The sequence below is a fragment of the Thermobia domestica genome, chromosome 18, assembly GCF_964235325.1.
Source record: "Thermobia domestica chromosome 18, izTheDome1.hap1.1, whole genome shotgun sequence".
Classification (NCBI taxonomy): domain Eukaryota; kingdom Metazoa; phylum Arthropoda; class Insecta; order Zygentoma; family Lepismatidae; genus Thermobia; species Thermobia domestica.
Window position 1 is genome coordinate 146,818,119 of NC_137471.1, and position 8,563 is coordinate 146,826,681.

The window sequence follows — 8,563 nt, forward strand, 5'->3', positions numbered from 1 at the left end:
ACTAAGCTGTCAGTTCTAACTCTATGCCTTAAATATTTATTTAAATACACTTTAAAAGTGGAAATAATATTAAGATAAAATAACAATTAAGTAGGTAACTAATTGTTCATTTAATTCGTTCCTATATGATTTATACATTAATTGTATACAATGAAACAGAAAAATGTGAGAAAATAATTTATATCGTAAATGAAACAGCCACATGTACAGTATACTCATAGTGCATACCCATTATATAGAGAAAAAAGGTTAATGAAGTCATTTACATAAAAAATGAAGTGTTTTAACATAATACTTTGCAAAGATCCTTTGTTTTAAAGGAATTCTTTAAGAGAATAAATGAAGGGAAGATCACAATTTTTTCTGGTCTATATTAGCACTAAAAACACACCAAATTGTATTAACAAAATACAATGCACATCGTATTAACTTATATACATTAGCCTATGTAATGAACCTTATCATCATTTAGAAGTTATATGTAATATACCTTCGGATGTACTACTACTTTTTTTTTTAACAGAAATTTGTAGCATTCCATAACATTGAGTTTTAACACAGATAGCCTTTATACAGTATGTAAAATCAGAAAAGCAAATATATATGAAGTGATTACAATGTTCAAAAAAGCACTATATTATTCTAAAGAATTCCTGCTATCCATATTTTGTCTTGAATAACTCAGCCATTTTTCTTTTTTAGCCCATTGATATATACGAGGAAATCTTCCTCTGTTTCTTTGACATTTTAAGGGTTTTACTTTTTATTATTTTTCTTCAGGTCTATTTAAATGTCTCTTACTTTGTGGAAATAAAATTCTGTGTTGTATGTTTTTAATATTCATAAATGACATCTAATTTAAATAATAATATACTTATATATACTAAAAGATCATTTTGACAAAGCAAGGGACATTTAAATAGATATTCAGAAGAAATCAGTAAAATCAGAACATCAAAAATTTTATTCATTTCAAAGAAAAGGAAGAATACTTCCCCTACAAATCAATGGGATAGAAAAGAAAGGAGGCGATGGTACCGTTAAGGAGCTTGTACTCTGAGAAATATAATTACACTTTCTCTCTTAACTGATTTCACGCAAAAAAAAAAAAAAAAAGTTAAGAACAATATCAAACAACAGTTGTCTTTATAATTGAAGAAAACTTCAAACCTATGAAATAGTAATGTAGAATTTAAATAGCTCAGAATCAGGATTGTGAGAATATAGAGAGATACAGAAAATTTTACAACACTGCATAGAAAAGATGAAGTAATAATAAAAAAAGAATTTAACGACAAAAACTGGGATAGGGAGACTAAGGTAATATTGGCAAAACAAAAATCAATTTCAAAACCGTAATTCTCAATATTCGCTTGAAAGGTAAGTGATGACCATAATTCCCGTGTGATTTGAAATAAACCGCATTAAAATGGGAAATTTTTTACAAATGTTATGATTGAATGAAATTCACCCGTTCTAAAAGGAAAAAAAAAACTGTAGTCCCACATGTATCCTACCACTCTTCACAAATATCTTAAGGATGTTAGTACATATGATTTTTGTCAATACTCTCCGTTAGTGGCGTAGGGAAGGGGGGCCCAGAGAGGCCGTGCCCCCCAAAGAGGTCCGACAATGTAGTTTGATGTTTGTAATTTTTTATATATTTTTATGTTTATATATTTTTTGTTTGGAATTGTTCCATATGTACCTATAACAGCACTTGCCCCACCAAACACACATCCTGGCTACGCTACTGCTCTCTGTGGGTCTTCTTCCATTGCAACACTTCTGTATTTCTTGAGCAACATTTCCCCTTGCTTCCAGAAATAAATGAACTATCTAAAATAGAACAAATATAATGCTTTGTAAAATATACTCTTCAATGTGTACGGCGTTGGCACATCACGCATATTTATTACAATCGAAAATATACTTCATCACACCAAAACCAAACCAAACTACACAGTGTAATAGACCTTGTTGCAATGAACCGGCTTCAACGCTATATGTTAGATGCTATATGTTACAAGAAAACCTGTAAGAGTAATGAAAACTATAGTCACTGATGAAGAATTCAATTACGTCGAAACAGTTAACTTTTACTTAACCTTTTGTCACTCGCGCTGTTGGAAAAAAACAAACAGGTGAGTAAAAACTAATGATTTTTACGAATGGGGTCGCATTAGCGGAGTCACCCTCACTGCTATTCCTCAAGTGGCTCCTTCCCCTCTTTCACCCTAAAGCTTGCTGACGTGCTGCAATTGTAGTAGCTTCCAGTACAGGTTGAGGAAATAGTTTTGTCTGCGTTTGCTTTTTTCAAACGCGCGAGTAGTTCCGTGATAACACTAGCAAACATATATTTTTATGGAGTTTGAAATTTTCCAACGCGCGATCGTTAATGTGATAATTATTGTTTATGAGTGAAGTTTTGTTTTTCTAAGCAACGTCTCGCTTCTTGAATAGAAGTGAGATAGAGAAGTGGCTTGACAATATTAATGATGAGTCTGATGTTAACTATCGAAAATTAGTGGCTGCTGAAAGTGATGCGAATTGAAGTAATGAAAAAGTGAATGAAGATGATATTGATCACGATAGTGAAGCAGATAAGAACAGTGTAGATGCAGATTCAGATGCAAACGATATGGATGTGAATTACAGTTACAGTGAAAATATTGTTTCATTGGGAAAGACAGGAAAACAAAATGTAAATAGTAACTGGCAGCATCAGCAAAGACAAACTGTAAAAACATTGTGAAAAAAATGCTAGAACCGCTAAGGGTATCACTGAGTAAACAATTTTTTTTTTTTTTTCGAAATTTATCGATATTCCCGTGATTGATGAAACTGTAAAATGTACTAACAATTATTTGGATAAATTACGAACAAGTTTCGGCGAAGAACGCACTGCAACTGTACAGCAACTTCAAGAGCAAAATTAATGACTTTATTTCGACGTCTTTATTTGATTGCCAAAAGAAAGGAGCACGTGATGATGTACGATCACTGTGGACATGTGACGGAACAGGAATTCCAATCGTAAGAGCAGCAATGAGTTACACGAGCTTTTTACTGCTACTCAGGGCATTAGATTCGATGATTTCGAAAGCCGATCTCAGAGAAGAGATATTGACAAGCTATAGATATACCACATTGACTTGACACCTAGTTTTCTGTTCCAAGCGTTGCTATCGGCTTAAGGAATTCACTCCCTTTCGCCAAGGATCTCTCGTTTAGCAACAGCTGAATCCTTATTGGCTCAACGCGTGGATGTGTCGATGGTTTGAACTTTAGTTCGCATTTTTGCCACGGATCAAGACATTTTGACAGCACTATAGCAACAATTCCAAATATCCTAAGTATTTACTCAACAATTGCATGCATTACTTCAAATAAGTTTACTAAATATATTGTTTGTATCTCAAAATGTCAATGTTGGAAAAAATCAAACGCGCGAGTAGTTATGTTACTAAATTTGGCGCGAGTGACAAAAGGTTAATCTTTATTACAACAGTACGGTTGCCATCCCAAACGAGAATCAGAAAAGAAAAGAAATCCTGCCGTATATCCAATGGTAGGAATTTGAGTTTCTTGAGAAATCTTTGAAACATTACCTTGAAGCTGCAAGTTAAACAATAAATCCCTAAGTCCCTCACCAGACAAAAAGATGTATTAAAATAGAATATTATATTTAGTGAAGATAGCATTATATTACTTTGAAATAGAACTTCGATACGCGTCAGGGTTTTGCGACACTATTGTATTGGCAATTGAGAATTTTGTATTCGGCTGAATACAAAATATTACATCTTAAAATAAAACCTAGTTAATGGAACAAATAAAATGCACATATACTTAAATAAACTACAGGTAAAATCGATCAGGTGGGCAAAAATGATAAAAGTTTCAAAACAAATACATTTTATGTTCTCCTAGGAGTCAATTTGAGTAACATGTCTAAAACACAAACCATCTGTAATAAGAATTCAATCGAATGAACATAACTTTGAGAAACGCTATAAAAAAAAAAAATCACAAAACTATAACTTTACATTTGTTCGTTTGTCTGCCGAGCTCCTTTATGGCTGAGCGGTTAGTGTACGCGTCTTAGGCGTGGGTGACCCGGGTTTGCTTCCCGGAGAGAGCTCACGTGGTTCGGATTCCACTTTAATCAGTAGGTCCCGTCTTATATAGCCTCGCTGCTGAAAGGGACGTTAAACACAAAATCAACTCAACTTTCGGCCTTTTAAGTTAAAATTTTTAGAGTACAAGCACGAGACACTCTAAATTCCCTGTTTAGATTTTGGCGGCGTACCAACGTAATATATCAAAATGGCGGCCATTTTGTCAAATGAACGAGTATCTACGCTACGAAGCGCAATTTTCAGTCTTTTAAGTTGAAATTTTGACGGTAGAAGCACAAGATATGCTAAATTTGCTGTGTAGATTTTCTCGGCGGTCCAATGTAAAAAAAAAAAAATCAAAATGGCGGCCATTTTTTCAAAACGGCAGTGAGTAGAAAATTGTTGCAAGTTGTGACAATGACAATATTGAAATATAAATCACATTTTAACACTTCTACCCCAAAGACATTGAAATATTTCGAAAAAAAAAACGATTAAACCTGAAAAAACCCAATTAAACTCGAAAAATCCGGAAAAAATGGGCCCAGGTGGGTTTGGCTTTTTCAAAAAAGCCAGGGTTTTTTCGAACCCTCGTTCATGATGAGCTTTTCTCCTCAAAAAAAAGTTTTAATAGTAGTCGCTAATGGTTTTCTACAGATGTTAATGTTAAATTGTTAAATTTTTTCAAACTTCCGATGTCCAAATTTTTGTACCTACACATCGTGAAACAGTGTCAGGAGAAAGGGTTAACACTCGGAAAATGAAAATGAAATATTTGAGTTTTACGTCCCACGGTTATGCCGGTTAGGCTAAAGGAGACGGTGATGATGAGAGATGAATGAAAATGGTGGAATGAAGAAAGTGGGAGAAAACGGGAGAATCCCGAGAAAACCCACGCACACGGTGTTTGTCCAACACAAAGTTCACTTGACAGGAGCAGGGTTTGAACCAGGAATCCCATGCACCAGAGATGAACGCTCTACCACTGAGCCACCGCGGCCAGCAAAAAATCAAAATAAGACAGTCTGGTGCAGGTGTAGTTTTGGTGCACTACATTTTGGAAGATTTACAGGTAAAATTCAATACTTTTCATGGAAAGACATGTTTATAAGGAACGAATTTCTACAGGTAACTTAATTACATACAATGTAATACAACTGTATCTTACGTTTACTAATGTTAAACCATTACAAGTGCCTTACGACGAATAAAACAAATGAGTGCATATGAAAAATGGCTCTATTAGATGTTATTTTCCACGGGCGGCTTATTTCTGCACCGTGTACACCGGTATCATATTTCTGCACAGTGTGCAGAACCTGTATTTTGTTTACAAGTGGAGAGTTACTAGTATGAAACAACAACAAGTGTTGTTGAAACTTGTATTATTCTCAAAACGCACTTCCTTCCACTACCCTCACTTCTCCGCATACACACTATCGCAGACGTGCCTGCTCCCTTCGGACGTATTCCCGCGCGGGCTCACCAGCTTCGCCCTATCTGACTCGGTTCGATAGCATTCGTGCTATTTAGTGGCCACCCAGCACAGATTGTTTTGTGCTTTTTTGCGCTGTTTTTATGTTAGACATCTGGAAGCCTTATTTATACGCAAATCGTAAAAGAATTATAATTTTTCAACAATTACTTCTAGAGGTCCCCTTGAATTTTATTTATGCCAAGTAAAATATATTCCACCCATTTGAAACCGACTAGGGGACAATAAAAAAGAAACTGGTGAAAGAATTATAATTTTTCAATTTTTTTTAGTATTGCGCCACAAGTAAACCTGTACACAAGAGCGTTTAACCACTACCTCATTTCTCCTTTTTTTTTTTTTGAAGTTTTCGCTCACATGTGAAACAAGTCCTGCAGTATATAATCTAGTGGATCTTATTAGGTTACTAAAGATACACTAAATACTAGAGAATACTAAAGGAACACAAACCTTGTCATGGCACAAGCATTATGAGAAATTGTCCACGTTTCTCTAAGATAATTATCTTGCTTTTTTGTATTTCGGCTTAAAACTTATGTACAAATCCTATCTAATCTAACCTAACCTAAATTTAGGGATTTACTGTTGTATCGCATAACCAATTTGAAAATCGAAAAAAAAAAAAGTACCAAAACGTACTCCGATCGGTTATATTTGGTTGGATTAGATTAAGTTACGTTCGATTACTTTACATTAGCTTAGGGGCATAAAAACTACAGTGCAAAAACACGAACGAACCTGTGCTAGTCAGGGGCAGATCCAGGACGGATTTCTGGGGGGGGGGGGAGGTAGGTTGTAATACTACTACTTTGAGCTACTTTTAAGTACTCGAAACTCTGGAATGGGTTTTATTTATATATAAAGTAAGAAGGATTTCTCTTTGGGAGGGGGAATCGCCCCGATCGCTTCCCCTGGATTCGCCCCTGGTGCTAGTTGGCCACTAAAGAGCACGAATTCTATATAATATCAGAGCAGGGCAATGCTGATGGGAACAAATGCGTCAGCGACGGTGGGTATACGCGTAAGCGAGGGTAGTGAAAACATATGGGCTTTGGTAATCATACATTTTTCAATATCACTTTTTATGGTTTCATACTAGTAACGCTTCAGTTGTAAACATAAAATACAGCTTTCGTACACTGTGCAGAAATACATTGGCGTTGAGTTAGAAGACACTTATCTTAAAAACTAAGACATGTAAACTTTTGCAATTTCAAGAAGAAAATAATGTACTACAGTTTCTTAACTGTCCCTCGTTTTGTAAATAAAAAATAAGTGAAACCTTTAAGTTTTTTGTCCAACGGTTATGCCGGTTAGGCTAAAGAAGACGGTGATGATGAGTAATGAATGAAATGGTGGAATGGAGAAAGTGTAAATAAACGGGAGAACCCCGAGGAAACCCACGCAAAAAGTGTTTGTCCATCACAAAGTTCACATGGCGATGGCTGGGATCGAACCCGGGACCCCAAGTACCAGAGGCGAACGTTCTACCACTGAGCCAGCGCGGACCCTACAATTGTAAGCGAGTTCTTGATATACCGGTAACTCTTTACTTTGGGCAAGGCAATGATATCCTGTCAGTACATAGTATTGCCGAACGAGCGTTAGCGAGTGAAGGTGGATTAGAGCCCGGCAGGGCACGTTGTTTTCTGTCTTTCCTTCTTGGGAACTGTAACTATAATTGCGGGAACCAGTTCAGATGACTTGGTTATTGTCACTGCCTTGCCTACAGTAATGACTTGCCGATATACCTTAGGGGGTTCGTGAAGTTAAGAAGCAAGGCAACAAATAGAATCGAAGTTAATACACAGGTTGGGCTAGGTAGTACCATTTAAATTACTTTCTTTGATACCCGCCCCCAAAAAATTTTATATGCCAGAGACGTCAGTGCGCGGGAACATACTATAACCGAATCTTTTTCATGCGCAGCAACAATTAACATATGTAACACAACATATAAAATTCATGACAATTTGAAATGTATATGCATAATATTAAATTAACTCACCACATGTATATGCATAATAAGTGCAATAATATATGCAAATGTATATGAATAATATTAAATTAACTCACCATTCTCTCACTTCATGTTTTCGTGGTATTTGCTTAACCAGCAACTGCGTACAGTTCCAACGAATGAATATTTTAATGATAAACATAATTTTCTTCATTTGTAAACTTATCTCAACGAATTTTTTTTGAAGGGCTTTACCCACACTGCATCACAATGTGACAAATGAAGAACGCGAACCGAACATACAAGCAGCGCAACCAGACTACGATTTCTGCAATCAGGCTCTTCAGCGGCAAAGGCGGCTCGGCGCCTGTCCGAGCATCTTTTCAAGGTCGGTCCATCCGCTGTTTGCCGACCTTCTTTCGGCTCCTTTACTTGTCGGCACGCCGCCAACGTTTCGGCGTCTTTCCGACAATATTTGCCGCTGTTTGCCGTCTCCTTGCAAAATGTTTGTCAAGGATCCTCTCGTACTTGTATTTTATTTTAAGTATTTACTTCTCATATACCCTTTACGTGCAGTCCCTTTACTACATTTCTTTTCATGCATTTACATTTTTCGTGGTCGGCACGCCGTCAACGTTTCGACGTCTTTACAACCATCCTTTGACGCTGTCGTTTCGTCCGCTGTATGCCGACTTTCTGCCGACTCCGTTTTCACAAGACATATTTTTTGGAATTAGTGCCCACCCACAAGAAAAACCTTCGGACAGTTTCAATTTTTACTTCATCATTAAAGAAGATACAGGCTCTATTCATTTTCCAAAATTCGACTCTTTGCTGCTGGTACGCGTTATTGCAACTTTCGCCGACGTCGTGCCGACGTCGCTTTTCAAGAAATTGCCGGCAGTCTCTTTTTGCAGTCGTCGTCCGACTGTCTGCCGACTGTTTTGAGAAAGCTTTATACGAGGGAAATATAAGCCCTAATTCGTA

The 8,563-nt window shown here is 36.4% G+C and overlaps 1 long non-coding RNA gene across 1 annotated transcript; it reads right to left on the reverse strand.

Annotated features, from left to right (window-relative positions):
* Positions 1 to 567: 567 nt before the first annotated feature.
* Positions 568 to 7,885, reverse strand: LOC145674798 (uncharacterized). The gene is made up of 2 exons (XR_014129031.1): positions 7,693 to 7,885; positions 568 to 1,839 (listed from the first exon to the last, which is right to left on the reverse strand). It is a non-coding gene; the product is annotated as an uncharacterized LOC145674798 (long non-coding RNA).
* Between the last annotated feature and the right edge of the window lie 678 nt (positions 7,886 to 8,563).